This window comes from Danio rerio, chromosome 7 (genome assembly GCF_049306965.1).
Source record: "Danio rerio strain Tuebingen ecotype United States chromosome 7, GRCz12tu, whole genome shotgun sequence".
Classification (NCBI taxonomy): domain Eukaryota; kingdom Metazoa; phylum Chordata; class Actinopteri; order Cypriniformes; family Danionidae; genus Danio; species Danio rerio.
In genome coordinates this window covers 37,252,915-37,271,187 of record NC_133182.1, presented here as the reverse complement: position 1 = coordinate 37,271,187, position 18,273 = coordinate 37,252,915, and the positions used below count along the sequence as shown (strand labels likewise).

The window sequence follows — 18,273 nt, the reverse complement described above, 5'->3', positions numbered from 1 at the left end:
ATAGACTCATTAGTTGATATCACTAGTTTTGCTGATCACTTATGTGAAAATCACATTCATATTGTTTTTGAAAATAAGTGTTGACAGATTAAACCACCAACCTAATGTGCATCACCTATGAATCTGAAACAGTGACTACGTTTACATGGACATCAGTAATCAAATTATTTCCCTTTATTTGCATAAGACAATAATATCATTGAGGTGTTTAAAAGTCGCTTTTTGAATGTTCCTGTTATGATCCTGTTTTACATGTTGCAGCAGGTAATGCAATTAACGTTATTGCGTCACCACGCCATCCACATTTCCTCCAGAGTTTCTTGTAATTTTTGGGTGATTCATTTTTTATTTGTCGACTTAAACTGCAGTTTGGCACGTTCACTTTTATTCAGTAATATTTCATGCATGCCCCAGTGACAAACAAGATATTGGATGAGAGTATGAACAGCTGGAAGACTGCTGTTTTAATGAAATTTGATACTGCACACCATATGGGGTAAAACCCTCCGTATTTTGCGGTGCGTGCGTCTGTGGTCCTTTACTGATTCGGCAAGTACAAAGAATAGAGTCAAACAGCGACTTGTGCATAGACTATCCTGTCGCAAAACACAATGAATAGTCCTACATGATGGTTATAGTTTGACTGCGGTGTTTACATGTCTGTACCACACTTCGATAATGTAACTAAAATCTGCATACTCCACATGTCTTAATGGGATTTCTGTTTAGCTTGATTATGAATTTAAATTGAATAAAAAAATGTAAAAATAAAAAATAAACTTTTTTTTTAATCACTGTTTACATGGTAGACTCTTAATCAGAGTATTGTCTTAATCATATTAAAATTCATCTTATTATTGGGGTCCATGTAAACATAGTGTCTAATAATGAGACACTAAGGAATAGATTTCAATGTGATGCCAATTAAGAGAAGTGTTTGTACACATACACACACACACACACACACACACTCAAAAGACACACACTTGAGATAAAAACCAAAAACAAACTAATGTTTTATTAGTTGTAGCTAGAATACACAAAGCACACGCTGAAAAGATAAGGCCTAACCTTGTTCTGGATAAATGCAAATGTAAAGATACAAGCATGCATTCTAGCATCTCTTGAAAACAGGGATATAATAATGAGTAAATGAGAATGGAATAAAAAACGTTGAGCTGAAACTTCATTCAAAGGGCACCAAAGATTTAAATGACATCTTTTAAAAAGGAACATAATAGGCCTCTTTAATTTATTCCATTAGAATCTGCTTTTCATTTTGTGAGTGTTGCAAATACATATTCATCTCCCAAATAATATAAAAGGCAATTGACGCTTCTTTATAATATCTACACCCATAATTTCAAAACTGCATCTGTTGTCTATTGTTGTGCTTTTGATTACTCACTTCCAGCACTTACATACAGCAACTGACTGGCATACTAAAAGAGACAAACCAGAATAAGCAACAATTTATCATCACCTTTCATGTTTAGGTGAGGCAAATTACAACAACTGAACTGAGTAAAATCTATTACCCAGGTTTAACATTTGCATGTGAATACAATAAACATGATGCAAATGTAAAAAGATGCTACTCACAGCACATTATGTTGCTCCATTTGCATTGCATTAGTGTTTAGAGCACTCAGATGGCTGTTCTCCATTCGTCACTCATGTCTGTCCCATTAAAATGGAACTGGGACAAGCCAACAGTCCTTAATGTACACCAGCAGAGGACAGAACAAGAGGACAGGACATATTTCAAGCGATCTGCTGGTTAACATTTACGAACAACTCACTGTGCAATGTATGATACAGTATGGAAACTGTATGATGTGGTCATTAACTCAGTGCCAAGCTTTCCTTGGAAATCATTTTCAAATTCATTATAGGGTGTGTATGATGAAAATAATTTTTTGGAAGCTGTTTGGACAGAACTGTTAAACATGACGAAGAAGTGCAGTTTCCCCACCAACCGAAATGATTGACAGCCACATATTGTCTCCGTAGTATCGCGGATAATCATATCTACAAGACAGGACGAGTGCAGAGCATCTGGGATTAAAAGATCTGTTCAGTTCTCTGTGATCATTGATCATCAATGAATGAGTTGTACAAGATTTGAAAACAGTGCATTTTTTAATGAATTACATCGATATTATTGTCTTTATCACCACAGCCGCATGTCAGTAGAATTAGAAAAGGTTCATTAAATCAGGTTCATTTTGTACATTAACATAATAAATATCCATAAAGCAGTGGATATTAACTTGTATTCGGTCAAAATTGGCGTGCAAAAACATTGCAAAGTTAAATGCGCGCACTGTGTTTGTGTCCGCTGTGTGTGGGTGTAAATCTGTGTGTGTGTGTGAACTTTGTAACAACATTGTGTGCGTCTCATCATTGCAGAAAGTCCTAAATTAACTCCACAACAAATACATCAAATAATTATTATTGAGAAGGTTCTTACTGTAGTATTTCACCATGTCTGTCACTGTGCTGTTTATCTGACGCAGCTGAGGCACGTGAGAGTTTGAGGCACACTCTGATAGGTACGTGGGAATTGTGGGCAGGGAGAACTAGCATTAAAAGCACAGGAAACCAAAATAATGAGCTAAAAATATGCCAAAACAATCTGAATTTGAATTGTGTTCATTTGAATTATTGACAATAAATCTGAATTTTTTAAATGTTGTTAATTTTAAGGCAGAATGTTGATGTTAATTTTCAAGGCAGAATTTTTTATAGATGTATTTTCAAACTTCAGATTTTTTGTGTTCTCAACTCATACACTGCAGATATCCACTTTGCAAAAATACAGTTTCAAGACCAAAACAGATTCAAAACTAGAAATTCAGAGAAAGTAGGTCAGGGGTGATCAACAGGAAAGAGTAGTCAATTTCTGGTTTTGAATGTTAGAATATTGAATTTAATGCTCTGAATTTCTTAATCTTGAAAACTTGAAACTGTATTTTTACAAAGTGGATATCTTAACTATAACAAAGTTTATGGATTCAGAACGCAAAAAAATCTGAAGTTTGAAAATATGTCTATATAAAAATCTGCCTTGAAAAATTCAGTTGTCACTTCAAACAATTTTTAATGGCATATAAAAATTCAGATATATTAAATTACAATTGTCAATAATTAAAATGAACACAATTTAAATTCAAATTGTTTTGGCATATTATTAGCTCCATACCAAACAGCTACAATGTGTTCAGAGCAGAAAATCCCATTATGAAGACACAAAAGACTTAAATCTTCAAAAATGGGTAAAATAGGTGCCTTTTTAAGGTGACTGTGCTTTTGTTATGTTCACATTTAATGTCAAAACTATTCCTGCATAGACCTTTTTAGTTAAACTAGACCTTTTTAGTTAAAAATAAATCAACACAAATAAAGTACACCCATCAGTACAAAACAGTCCTACTGCAGGACAAAAAAAAATAAAGTCAAAACTTGCTGAAGTGTAGCACAAAGCTTAAATCGCAGACCCATGCCAATTCCACAAAGTAATGTAGTGTGGAATTTTGCAGTTTCCGAACAGCGAAGCTCACAAATCTAAATCTGGTGTCATGAATTATTGAAGACTCTTTATGGAGCTTTCTTCAATGCTGAATATGAAGCTCTGTACAAGCCTAAGATCAAACACAACCTTGGATAATAAGAGTTACACAGCTGCACATTTTAAAGCTAAAAGTAGTTTGACTATATATATAGAAGAAAAAAAGTTCACTCTAGTGTGCAGTCAGCTTTAATGAAAAATGAACTTGCAAGGATAAGGGGTGTCAAAGTGTGAAGACAAGACACAAAGACTGGGCCCTTTAAGAAGGTCAGCGATAGCAATGTCCATGGCAACTACCTCTACAAGAAACCACACAGGGAAATGAAAAAGGTAACAGGATGAGATTAGATGACAAGTTGATGTCTGGTTGGATTTTCCCCACTCACACCGCAAGGAAAATGGAGTCTGTTGTGCTATCAGCCATCAGGAAATATAATATGAGAATTGGCCTCTTATGAGCCCTGAGGTAATGTAGCAACACCAGAGATCCAACAGTGCACGGAGTCAACGAGAAAACTCTTCAACCATGTACAGCAACACAGTTAATGACAGACAGCCAATGGGGAGGAATTCATAACTCTAATCATCTAACAAAGCCTACGATTCCCCCTCAGGCTGTCCTTGTACTTGCGCTGACCTTTAGTTGCGTTGACCATTTAGACTAAATATGGCAATTTTACTATTTTTTTTTTTTAAACTCTAATTAATATAACTCCTCCATACATCAGTCAGTTTAGCGTAAATGCAGCTCTCAGCATTGCTTTGTTCCATTCAACCTCTCTCACCTCAGCGCTCAGCAGATGTTGAGGTGACACAGTTGAATTGCATCAGTGTAGAAGCAATTTTGAAACACATAATGAGAATCAAGAAAAGGTGAAAGTGTTTTTGCTTCCAAAACAGATAAAGCCTGAAGCCAGATTTAACATGTATATCTTATTTTAATTTTCTCTCCAATATCTCTTCGGTGTGCAGAGCATTTAAAATAGCTATATATTAAGAGAACAAAGCCAGATTGTTATTTTTTTTTTCTTCTTCTTTCTGCAGAATCTTCACTAGAGTGAATGTGTCTATAAAATTCAGAGAGAAAAGTAGGTTGCTAAAATGCACTTAATTTGGCATGATAGATTGGGTGCACGCTTCAGTGACTGTAATTGAATCTGTGACCTATTTCCTCGGAAGAAAATTGTCTCTCGGGTTTGTTTTTTTCCATACATTTCAATGGAATTCAATACACTTCAAATCTTCAGATTTGTACATTAACAGCGCAGTGTTAAACATTCTGCATGTTTACATTAAGCAATTGATCTCTGCTCAATCATTCTTGCTTTAATGAAAATGTACATTTTATGAAGATGTGTTTTTTTTCCTTTAAGAATGACATCTTGTTGATTGATTTTAATCAAAACCTTGTCACTGTAATCACAAAAACAAGATTACAATTAATCAATAATTTAGCTGCAGCCTCGAATATCAAAATTACACTGCAGTCTAGATGCTACTCATTAATTTCTTCATGCGTTTCCCTTTGGACTTAAGTCTGATTTTAGTATGTGACACAGCTGGCAAAAAAAGAAAAGAAAAAAACCATGAAAATACGCTTCTGGCTCAGAATCTGATTCACTTGTATTTGCCAGGAACAGCAGTAAAGTACTTTTTCCCCCCTCTACTGAAGTCAATAATCTAATTCGGATGTTTCACCATCCAAAACAATCAATGCTCTCCATATTTAACTTACGGTCAGAACACAATCGCGCCCCTTCAGAGAATGAGGGAAATAGAGAGGGTAGCAGGTAATGAAAAGACATGTTTGGCATTTAGTCTGCGCTGTCAGCTGAAATGGCTGCAGAAATGAACGTTTGCAGAAACAGATGTTGTGCAGACGTCTAACAAAAGTCAGACACAAATCAGCACAAAAACATGAATAAGTGAGCTGATGAAAGGATGGATTCTATTTCTCCGGCATGCCAAAAACTAAGCAGATTAAGAGAAAATAACTACAGACATCAGGAAATAAGAAAAACAGTTTGTGCCGACATTAACAAAGTTGAGAACATTTCACAGAAGACAATGCCCAACTTCAGGACTTCATTACAGGGTATATTTTTATTAGGGTTATTGAGATGCATATTTCTCAATTTGTACACAAGAGACTGGAGAGAGAGCTCAATTCAGCAGCACGTGCTGTTTTATACAGGCACACACACAAAGCACATCTCAAGTTGTATTAGTTAGGCAAGGATTTTTTTTTTATTGAGATGTAACAAAAATGTCCCAATATAACGCACCACAGTCATATTTACATCTATATTAGGGTTGGGCTAATAGACGATGCTCTCGTCCATCGCAGATGGCCAATAGACAACACGATGCTGAGCCAGCATCGACAATCCTCAATTTGCAAACCCGCTCGAGAAAAATACACACTTAGGCCCCGTTTACACTAATACGTCTTAGTATTAAAACCTAGCATTTCTGAACAGCCCTCCGTCCGCTTACAATGCATATCACGTGACCACACACACAGCCACACACACTGTCATGTCTCACACGTCTGAGCTCGAGTGAGCAGTGCACATCAGACAGTATATCAAGAATGTACAGCTGGATCGCGTCTCACTATGTTATACGTGATATTTAATTGATCTTGTCTCTATCTAACGATTCTTCTGTCTTTTAAATCTATCAAGTAACGTGTCAGAGCATCAGTACACTGCTTCAGTGTTTCACTTTCACACTTGTACTTAGTACATTTAGTGAAAACCTCAGATACTGTTGGTTGTGCATCTTTTTTACCGACCAACCTCACACGGAAAAAGTGATGAATACTGTAGGTGGTAATTTGTGTGCAACTTATCTTTATTTATTTATGTTTATTTGTTTATGGGTAAAACAAAGACCATGTGGTAGTTGAAATGTTACTGTACAAATAATTAATTTGTTATAAATTAATAAATATTCATAAATGATCAATTCATCTCCGCCTATGACGACGATGCCATGGTTCATCCCGATGTTTCACATTAGACATTGTACGATGCCAAATTGGTCGACATCGCCCAACCCTAATCTATATATAGATAATTTTTAGAAGGTGATGTATAAGTAATTTATGCTATATTTCACAGTATGTGGCAGTATTGTTACATTCTTGTTAATATACACAGCCCTATAATTACTTCTTTAATTAGTTCCCATATGGTTTGAGATATACTTGTGGTGGTGGCCGGATTGAAAAATACCATTTACCCACATCACATAAATAGTTATGCGACAAACAAAACAATTGATTTTTTAACAATAATTGTATTTATTATGACACTGTTATAAACGTATTTTATGACATGTTTCTTTTCAATGGGTTAAAGTATTATTTATCTTAATTTTATGCTATTCAGGAGCCATGTGCACCCACTGACAGGTAAAACCTTCTCTCTCAATGCAAACTTGAATGCCAAAGCTATTTAGATATGCATATAAAATAGACTATGTAATATAGCCCAATGGCATCATCTAGTTACTAAAATAAACAGCAAATGACAAATGACAAAAAAGCAATAAAAACAGATAATCTCTCAATAAATCATAATAAGTACAAGACCTAAATGTGTAATTATTTAAATAAGACAAATGCGTTGATTAACTAATGGTGTACATATATTTTGCAGCCAGTTTAGACCAGTTATTTCTCTCTCCAAACATCTACTTAAGTTTTTCAGAGTCATTTATATTCAAGAAATCGCTGTTTCTGAACTCCTGCAAATGTCTCAATTGTATTCCTGAGATCTGTTTTAAGAAAAAACACGTCCAAATATGCTGAATTTAGACTAATCCTGCATAAAATGGTGGATGTTTTCTTTATATCCAAGAGATACTGTTTTATAATAGTGATACATATAGTATAGAATTTCTTCACCAGCTGTTCACATTCATAGGCCAAATATAGCCAACATAATTAATAATAGAGCTGCACAACATATTGTTTCAGCATCTATGTCACAGATGTGCCCAAATACTCACATAACAGGATGTGCAATGTTGAGTCTAGTTTATACTAGACCAGGGTCCATAGTTCAGAACACAGGAGATTTGTGGAGTCACTGCAGAGTAACCATACAGACTGAAAGTTTATACTGTATGTTGCATGGTTTCTAAGGTATAAAACTGTGTGAGCATTTCAAAATATTTTACAGCATTCCAGCACAAAAAAAATAGCAAAAAGTAGCTTTTGAAACTTTAAAGATTTATAAAACTATTTGAAACAATGAAGACTATTCAGTGTTATTTTACATTTATTATTCAATGTCTGTGAATACTGTTTGACTCCCCAGAACTATTTATTTCCCTTTTATCTTTGCTCTTTTGTATTTATCTATGCTTACAATTTGCTTATAATAATAAATGCATGATTCACTTTATTACTAAATCATCCCAACAAATATAATTTAATGAATTCTCTGCAAACAGAGCTATTCAACTCATGAATTTATATTCATTCCATAATAAACATGCCAAACAAAAACTAAATATTGCAATGTCAGATTTTTTTTCAATGTAAGAGTAAGTTTCATATTTGAAATCATCAAGAAAAAAATTTCTCAACAATTGTGTCATATCAAACTGTTCAAGCGACACAAAAAATCTGTTCAAAAAACAAAAAAAAACAGTGTTCCTTTTTTTTACATAGTTGGCTAATTAAAAGTACAGATTTTAAACATTATTTGCATATATTTCTCATGTCTTGAGGCAAGTATTTGTTGAGACTCCAGTACATTTGCTGACCCTAGAGGGTTCATAACAATGAAACTGCAAAAACTGTCATAAAGAACACAAGCCTGGACCGAGCTCCTCCACCGGAGAATCGTCAGTCTATCATAATCAATGATTGACTCCATTACTAAAAGGCAGGGCTTCATTAGCTTTACGACAGCCATATTGACCATTGCACTGTTTCCCATTAAAACCTACAAAGGTGGCACTTCTTGTGTATCCTATATAGTCTTTGTTCATAATCAACATTACTCTTTTTTTTTTTTTAAACTAGGCTTTTAACATAACCTTAACAACATCTGAAGTTGACACAACAGAAAGTTTAGTAACACTCCTGAGTGGCCCTGCACATGATAGCCAGCTTGTTTGCATTTACACTGGCTGTGTAAATTGAAATCGCCTATTACAACTTACGTCAAGACTGTTAGAAAATTCTACATAGTATAAATGAAAATAGTATGAATGGAATTCAGACATACAACATCTGCCAACTGGCCAGGCAGTGGCGCAGTAGGTAGTGCTGTCGCCTCACAAGAAGGTCGCTGGGTCGCTGGTTCGAACCTCGGCTCAGTTGGCGTTTCTGTGTGGAGTTTGCATGTTCTCCCTGTCTTCGCGTGGGTTTCCTCCGGGTGCTCGGGTTTCCCCCACAGTCCAAAGACATGCAGTACAGGTGAATTGGGTAGGCTAAATTGTCTGTAGTGTATGAGTGTGTGTGAATGTGTGTGTGGATGTTTCCCAGAGATGGGTTGCGGCTGGAAGGGCATCTGCTGCGTAAAAACTTGCTGGATAAGTTGGCGGTTCATTCCGCTGTGGCGACCCCGGATTAATAAAGGGACTAAGCTGACAAGAAAATGAATGAATGAATGAACATCTGCCAACTGTCATTATCACATGACCTACCCGCGCATCAGTTGCTTCGCTAACTCCCATTCATGAATTCTCTCGCGTAGCATCAAATTTAATCTCTAGCTTTTAAAGTGAGAACTGACACAACAAATTCAACCCACTGCCAACATCAACGTTTAACCTCAATAATACTATAGTTTCAGGAAAATAAAAAATAACAACAATTAAATGAACCACAGAGATAACTTGGAATCTACAGAGCAGCAATGAGTGCAGTGTTTTGTTCTTGAATGAACATTTTAATCAAATGAGTTAATTATTCTGTTTTCTAGCATAAAGACAGTCACTTGCATTGTTTTAAAAAAATCATAAATATACAATGTTTAGTCACAGTTCTCCCATGAGACCAGAGAGCAAGTAAATGCCAGTTTACTGAATTGTTTACAAATCTGTATTCTAAATATATTCTGATCACACATACTGTAGATTTTGTAGGCCATTTCTTTGCCATTGTCTGTACTGCCAAGTAGAACTAAGTGGAACCTTAGTTGAATGAGTGTTAATTGTAGTATACTCAATTCAGATTTAAGCTGGTGTCACACTAGGTAACTAAACACCTACCAGCGCCTGTTGCTAAAATCTCACCTCCTCTGACAGAGGTCTGTCACACTCAACGATTAAGAATGGAACAGAGGTGAAAGATTTAACGACTGTCACTGACATTTCTCTCCGAATCCCTGTCATGTACTGCAACACCCCATTTTGGCAGCAAATCAACGTGACACTCGCCAAAATAAGAACATGGAGCATAGCAGGAACATAAACAAATTGTGATAGATTGAATTAGGATGCAATTCACAGTGACTTAACTCTGTGAATGTGTATCATATTCTGTCGAGAAAACATCTGTCTTTAAGATCATTACAGAAACCAAATATCACTGTGAAGTGCACTGTTTATAAAACAATAAAACAAAATGTATGGCTTAAAAATAAATCAAAAGTTTTTATATTTATAAAAAAGAAAAGTAATAAATAAAAAAATATTGCATTATATAGATACTGGTAAGGAAGAAATATGTTAGGCACATGCATTTAATTATATTTCTATGTATTGTACAGTACATAGATACTATTAATAATAATCAGTCATAAATTAAATACATAAGGATTTTTTTTATATCCTGTTTGATTGCAGTAGATCTTTCACTTATAACTTTTGGTCTTAACCTAAAATGTTGCTAATATTTTGCTGAAGTTCAAATCGCATCGACTCACACAAAAATCATACATTAATAACTCAGCTCATAGGTTGTTTTTTTTTTTAACTCTACTAAAAACCTTTTTCTGTTTGGAAAACAAATAGTATTTTTACTTGTGGAACCTGACAGTTGCTCCATACTCAGTTTAAATGATTGTGTTTGCACAAGAAATACAGCACTGGTTTATTCACAGGACATGCAATCTGATAGTCCCACATAGTCGCTTGTAAACCTGGTAAGGTGTGGTTTTAAAGTAGCTTCCCCAACACTGAAATACATATAATAGGCTAATGCCTGACAAGAATAAACCAGATTAAATTGCAGACAAAGGACTAATTTCTAAACAAAACACAATCTTTATGCAGCCTATTATTTTCTTACCTAAGCCTACTGACCACACATTCTGCTACTGTACATGAACTGATATACAGTAATGACATATAAACCATTATAAAAACATCAAATAAAAAGAAATTATGCAAATTACACAACCTAGTCACACTTTTTTGCCATGCAAGGTAAAGAATCCAAAATCAACTTCCAAAACGATTTAAACCTTATAAATTAAAAGACAAAAGTCATAAATATTGCTGACATTCAGGAACAAATAGGCCTACTGTAAATAAAGTTATTGTTGAAAATAATGTGCAATTTTTAATTTTCACCTAACAATCGAAAGGTGTTAAAACGTACCTTGACACGTAGCAATGGCATGTTAAATTATCAGTATGGTTCATGCATGTTTGTGCTGGCAATTGAGTGCAGTGAATTTAAACAAGGACAACTGCGGGCGTCTGAGTTCAACAAACTGTACCTGATAGCTCAATGTTCACAGCTTCAAGCTGATGTGTTGTTGTTATTTAAGTTCACTGCAAACTGCACTTGCCAAATAAAATTGAGAAGACAAAAAAAGCACATACCTGTTGAATCGGCTATGAGCGCGTCATGCACTCAACGTCATGCAACATCCGTAATCGTCCACGCGAGGTGCAGCATCTTCTTCCTTGAAGTGAGCGTTTTTCGTAGGCCTACTATACTATTTGCTGCCACCTGCTGTTTTTCTTTCTTGCTTTTTTACACACAATAATGTTTTACAACGTACGAACAAACACTCTCTTAATCTGAATGGTCCACACGCATTTGTTACGGCAAGAGTCTGCGCCAGCTCCTTTTTTTATTCCCTTGACAGCGAAAGTTTAGCACGCTGTTTATGTTCCCGCGTGCTACCGCCTGCTGCCCCTCGCGTTTTGACTGTGCACCTGCAGTTGAGTCAAAACTGCGCGGAAATTATTGATGAAATCTTAATGCTTTGTTACTGAACTAGGCATATGAAAAATTAATGTGAATATTTTTATTGCTTATAATAAAATACAAAAAAGCCCTGGAAATAAAGTTTTTTTTTAAATAATTCTTTATCTGTCATCAACATCATCATAGGAAGCGTTCATTAAATATAAAAAAATATTTATCATTAATTAAAATGTATTTTAATATAAATTAGGCTCATCCCAGCATGTTAGTCATTACTATAAAACCAAAGAACTGTCCAGATGATCATAACGTGAGTGCTTTTTCAAATGACTGTCAGTGTTTTATATTGACACATTCTGACTTCATTCATTCATTCATTCATTCATCCATTCATTCATTCATTCACTCACTCACTCATTCATTTTCTTTTCTGCTTATCCCCTTTATTAATCAGGGTTTGCCACAGTGGAATGAACCGCCAACTTTTCCAGCATATGTTTTAGATAACCTGGAACCCATCACTGGGAAACATCCATATACTTTCATTCACACACATACACTACAGCCAATTTAGTTTACCCAATGCATGCATATAGCATGTTATTGGGGAAACTTGAGGGAACCCAAGTGAACATGCATGGGGAGAACATGCAAAATCCACACAGAAATGCCAACTGACCCAGCTGAGGCTTGAACCATTAACCCTCTTGCTGTAAGGCAACATTGCTACCCACCAAGCCACCGTGGTGTCCACATTCGGACTTTCTCTGTAATAATACAATTTTGGAAAAGTATTCCTTGCAAATTCCTAATAGTGAAATCATTTTAGCAACAAACAGCTATCAAAGCACAACATTGTTCACAGTCCATTAAATAGTGCTAATGTTGTTTTGAAGTCAGATTTACATGTGGTTTCAGTCTGAATATTCAAAGTACCATGGTAAACAATATAGGGAGTGTGTCACAAGTTGTCACTGAATGAATGTGTGAATATAAAACCAACTTTACCTCAATGTGTTTTATCAGCATGTTTGGGATCAATTTTTGGGCTGCATTTCTGCCAGATATTATCCCAAACATGCTAAAGAAAATAAAACTATTACCATTGAGGTCTTTCTAGAAGGAATTGCACAATGATTTTAAAACCTGTCTGTACTTTTTAGCATTCACAATCGCACCAATTTGCTTAATATTTTTAATATCTGGCAGAAATGCAGCCCAAAAACCATGACAGATTCTCCACTATGCTTGCTCACTACAGGCCATTCTCATTCTTCTATCTCGTTCCAGTTCTTCCTTTTATGTAGCTAAACATTTGAACTAAAAAAGATCCATCTTTAACCTGCATTTGCTGGTCTTCTGACTTATAAATAACCATATGGTCATTCCATCACTAAAACAACAGATGTTATCAAATGTTGGCCTAAAAATGTTGCACAGTGGGGAAGGGCGGGGCACAAAGTAATGCGGGGTAAAATGTAACACAGAGTTTTAAGGTATTTGCTCAGGGTTAACCGGCATGCTTCTGAGGTTTTCACCAGTGTCGGCAGACATCTTCCTGACAATTATTGAAAATGTTCAGCAAAATTTGGATGGGAAACCCAACAAAAAACATTTTTAAAGCATATAAGTATTTTTTATTTTACTCTATTTTTTTTTATTAAAAAAAATCTACAAAAGTATGTACGTAAAATCTTGTATTGTTGTGATTACCGTCTTGTAGGTTAAAACATAGAACCATTTTAAAAGATGTTAAAAAACACACAGTGACTGCTAGCCAGTTTTGAGGAAAACATGACACAGCGGGGTTACAAATAAGCCACACAGTTGGACACCAATTAAACTAACAAAATAATTGCTGCATTTTGAGTGTAACGTTGGAATCTTTTTATATAAAAATGTTTTTAATAAAAAAATATTTTTAATAGAAACAAATATTTATTGTATTACTAATCCAAATGAACAAATTGTATAATAATGCATAATAATGCAAATACATCCAAATGTGTTTATCCAATAGATAAAAAACATGCTGTGATATGTAGAATTACAAAAAATTATTTGGCAAGCACTAAGGAAATATACTATTTAAGTAAATTGAGTTTATTAATTGTGTGAAATCTGAAGTTAAAAGCTTGTTACAACTAACCCTCTGCATGTTACAAATTACCCCGCAGGTAGGGTAAATAATAAAATTTTTACTCCTGGCACTTTTGGCAACACTGTACAAAAACCATAGGTCCAGCAATTATTCAACCAGTGCTCATTTGTAGGAGAGGCTTGTGTGTTGTTGGTTAAAAATAAATAAATAAAATTATATATATATATATATATATATATATATATATATATATATATATATATATATATATATATATATATATATATATATATATATATATATATATATATATATATATATATATATATATAGTTGATAGAATTATTAGCCCTTTTTATTTTTATTTATTTTTTATTTTTTTAAATATCTCCCAAATTATGTTTAACAGAGCACGAAAATTTTCACAGTATGTCTGATAATATTTTTTCTTCTGAAGAAAGTCTTATTTGTTTTATTTCGGCTAGAATAAAATCAGTTATTATTTTTTTAAAACCATTTTAAGGTCAAAATGATTAGCCCCTTTAAGCTATATTTTTTCAAAAGTCTACAGAACAAACCATCGTTATACAATAACTTGCCTAATTACCCTAACCTGCCTAGTTAACCTAATTAACCTAGTTAAGCCTTTAAATGTCACTTTAAGCTGTATAGAAGTGTCTTTAAAATATCTTGTCAAATATTATTTACTGTTATTATGGCAAAGATAAAATAAATCAGTTATTAGAGATGAGTTATTAAAACTATTATGATTAGAAATGTGTTAAAAATTCTTCTCTGTGTGTTATTCTACCAGTATCACAGAGTGAAGATTAGATTTTCTAAGAGCCTTTGGTTCTTTCATATTTATTTACTTTCATATGTCATTGAACTGTTGTATAAATTAAATATTAAACGATTACACTAGCAATATGGCTCTACATCAGCACAACCTCAACCCCTACAAGCAAAGCTTCCATTAAGCATATCAAACCTATACCCAAGTGTACAAATTTATAACACACATGCAAACATTATCAAATGTGATCGGCTAATATGCTATGAATATTTTCGAGATGAAGACATTTGATTCAATAACAGTGACTGATTGTGTAAATAATAATACTTCAAGAGCCCTGTCTAAATTCATATTCATTTGCTGAACTAATGACATCAACAACACTAAAATCAGCAGTCTAGTAATTTAAATTTGAAAAATGCCTAAAAAAAAACTAAAGTGGTTGTTCTGCTCAGTCAATTCAGCTAGAATGAGAATGTTTCTCCCTTCCTCTGATAGCCCAGCTCTGTTTATCATCAGGAGTTGCACCCCCCTCCCTCTCTCCATTGCTTTTCTGTGTTATCCATATCAGACTAATGAGTTCCTCGTCATTTCTGTTCTAATTAATGCTCCTTATTATCCTTAATTAATTGTAGCCAAAGCTTGTTCCATCTGCTAAGTTGTGAGAAAAGTAAAATTAGGTCAGTCTTAAAAGGACCAGAGTGGTACGCAGGGGCTTCGTATCATTAGTCTCACTCATTTGTTCACAAGAGGAGCACATTGTAAATGTTTGCTCAGTAGTGCGTTTTGCATGCCAATGAAGTTCTGTTGATAGTGTGCGGTTCTTTCACTGCGCAGAGAATTTTTAGTGAGAAAAATGCTTGGGGAACAGGACATTATTAATGTATCCAAAAGGACATTTATGAAATAAGACATTTAGTAATAGTTTTATATTTGCAATGTTCAATGCCACTTACTTTCATAGTTTTTGTTGTTGCCAAATTGACAAAAAAATAAGCATGCTATGAAAAATGCTCATTGTGTGAGAAAGTGTGACAACAGATTCATTTATTGTTGTTTGTTATGTTTGTTTTACTTTGTGTAAGTCCTCTTAGAGCTATTAAATGTCTCATTGCACAAAAATTATACATGAAACCAGCTCTCCACATCCCCTTGCTATACACTATATCAATGGCACAATTATAGGCTACTGATTAATGGAGTAAAGAAGCATTACAGTATAATGTATGGAGGTTGATTAGGCAACACAGTGGCTCAGTGGGTAGAACTGTCCTGTCACAGCAAGAAGTTCGCTGGTTTGAGTCCCAGCTGGGTCAGTTGATATTTCTGTTTGGAGCTTGCATGTTCTTCCCGTGTTGGCGTGGGTTTTCTCCAGGTACTCCGGTTTCCCCCACAGTCCAAAAGACATGCGCTATAGGTGAATTAAATAAACTGAAATTGGCTGTAGTGTATGTGTGTGCACGTGAGACTGTACGGATGTTTCCCAATACTCAGTTGCAGCTGGAAGGGCATTCGCTGTGTGAAACCTATTCTGGTTCATTCTGCTGTCGTGACCCCTGATGATTAAAGGGATTAAGCAGATAAATGAATAAATGGAGGTTGATTAAACACATATAAACCCCACTAAAGCCTGGTTTAAACTTCTGTGTTGAGTGATCGGCGTGATTCACAGTGCATGCCCTGCGCGTTGTCGTGCATTTATACTTCTGAAATGCAAACTAATAATGTCTTTCAAAGTAAAAATGGAAATTTGAAAAGACTGATGTTGTGCACTTAATTAATAGGTGTACCAGCACAAGTTAAGTTCAAATACCAAAACTACATTGGCAGACCACATGACTGTTTTTTGTGTATGTCTGCACAAGTGTGTAAAGTTTCTTTATGTTGCCATCTACTGGTCCTCATGAAAATGCAATGTTTGCAAAAATTTGCTCACTGATTTGTCACTGATTTGAGTGATTTTTGTGTGGAGTTTGCATGTTCCCCACATGTTTGCGTGGGTTTTCTCTGAGTGCTCCGATTTCTCCCACAGTCCAAAGACATGCGGTACAGGTGAATTGGGTAAGCTAAATTTTCCATAGTATATGTGTGTATGTCCTGGCCCTCCAGGTTGGGGGTTGAGTGTTGAGCTAACGACCCACCTTGTAAAAATTAGATGTTACGAAACACCAACATGGTGTGGCTAAATATCAACTTTGATGTAAATCAGCCCTGGGAGTAAATTATACTGTACCAATGTTGTCATCTCTATGCAACACATAGGAACATTTTTGTGCATCATTGTCATACAAACATACGCTAAAAGAATAGACTTTTTTTCACAGCAGGAAAACTTTTCATGAAAATGTAGTTATGTGATGTCAGTAGAAAAGGTAACTAGTTTTGTCAGTTTAGTGGCTAATTCGTACAATTTCATACATGTTCAGTCATACGAAATTGTAAAATTTTTAAAAGGAGGTGTAGCACAAAAACCCACCCCAACCGTCATTGTGAGATAAGCAAATTATACTAAATTGTGTGAATGAGATGGTATGAAATCCCACAAATTAGCCACTAAATCAAAAAATACGATTTTGCCGTGAGATAGCAGTGGTATTCCACCATATTTTTTCCCCACCAAAAACTTGCTCTGAACTTGTCCTGTATAAAATGTTGCAATTGGATTGAGCTCTGGATTCTTCTGGCCTTTTTGATCCAATTTCTTATGAAAGGGAATATTTTGAATAGCAGGGATTTGATGAATAGGAATAGGGGGAGAAAATGAAATTGGAAGCCAAGATTTGCCCACAGGGATCATGCTGGACAGCTTACATGTAAAACTCAGTTTTCACCCCTGAACAAAACAAAGCAATCTAAACATAATCTTACACTTGACTTGTGCTTTTCATGAAAACCCTTGTACTCATCTTAATAGAAATCCCAGAGTCAAAGACTGGAAATGCGTTTGTGTCACTGTTCCCTCAAACAACAGATTGTCAAAATGATTTCCATCAGCAAGTGCAATAAACCAGACTGTTGCTAAGGAATAATCTGTATGTCTCTTTTGGGAAGGATTGTTGTTTGAGCACAAAGAGAAAGTATCTAAGGGACCAAGTCTCGTTAAAGGCCCGCAATTATTAATACAACCATCCGGTTTCAGTCCATACAATTTTTGGCAGCTAAATCAAAACCAGTTTTTTTAATACCACATCCAATGCCTCATACAATGCTCCTGAAACCTGGTCATTGTTTCCTGAGCTTCTTTGCTTATTGTGTCTCTGTGGTGAGAGATGAAATCAGGATGGACTGCATGCTGACATGTTGCAACCTATAATGATGTCTATGCAGGAGAGATGGTGTAAATGACTGCTCCACTGTCCAGCTGTTTGTCTTTCATTTCAAACCCATATCCTCTGAATCGCCAGGACCATGTTTATTCACAGTGGGGAATGTAGAGCCTTTATTAGGGGAAAAAAAGGCAAATGGGAGCCTCAAAATACAGTAAAATAATGGCAAACTGGTTGGAGAGCATTTTTGTTATGTCGAGCTCGCATATTCCCAACTGCCCAAAAGCTCACTAAAGCAGTATTTCGCAAAATGGAGTAGTCAATTATAATATGAATGAGAACAAAGTAAAGGATGCCGATTTTGTTTGTACACAATTACGTTTGATAGCATGTGAAAGAACAAACAGCAATTTG

At 35.1% G+C, this 18,273-nt stretch overlaps 1 protein-coding gene across 30 annotated transcripts in view; it reads right to left on the bottom strand.

Annotated features, from left to right (window-relative positions):
• Positions 1-18,273, bottom strand: part of sall1a (spalt-like transcription factor 1a) — a 411,427-nt gene that overhangs the window by 328,210 nt on the left and 64,944 nt on the right. For 12 of the 30 annotated variants that reach the window (XM_073906591.1, XM_073906588.1, XM_073906585.1 and 9 more), the window contains exon 1: positions 11,366-11,667. The exons of 16 other annotated variants lie outside the window; for them this stretch is intronic. The gene's annotated coding sequence lies outside the window, so the exon portion shown is untranslated. Of the gene's footprint in view, positions 1-11,259; positions 11,668-18,273 lie in introns of those variants that run through there. 2 more of the 30 variants (XM_073906590.1, XM_073906606.1) reach the window with 2 other exon arrangements.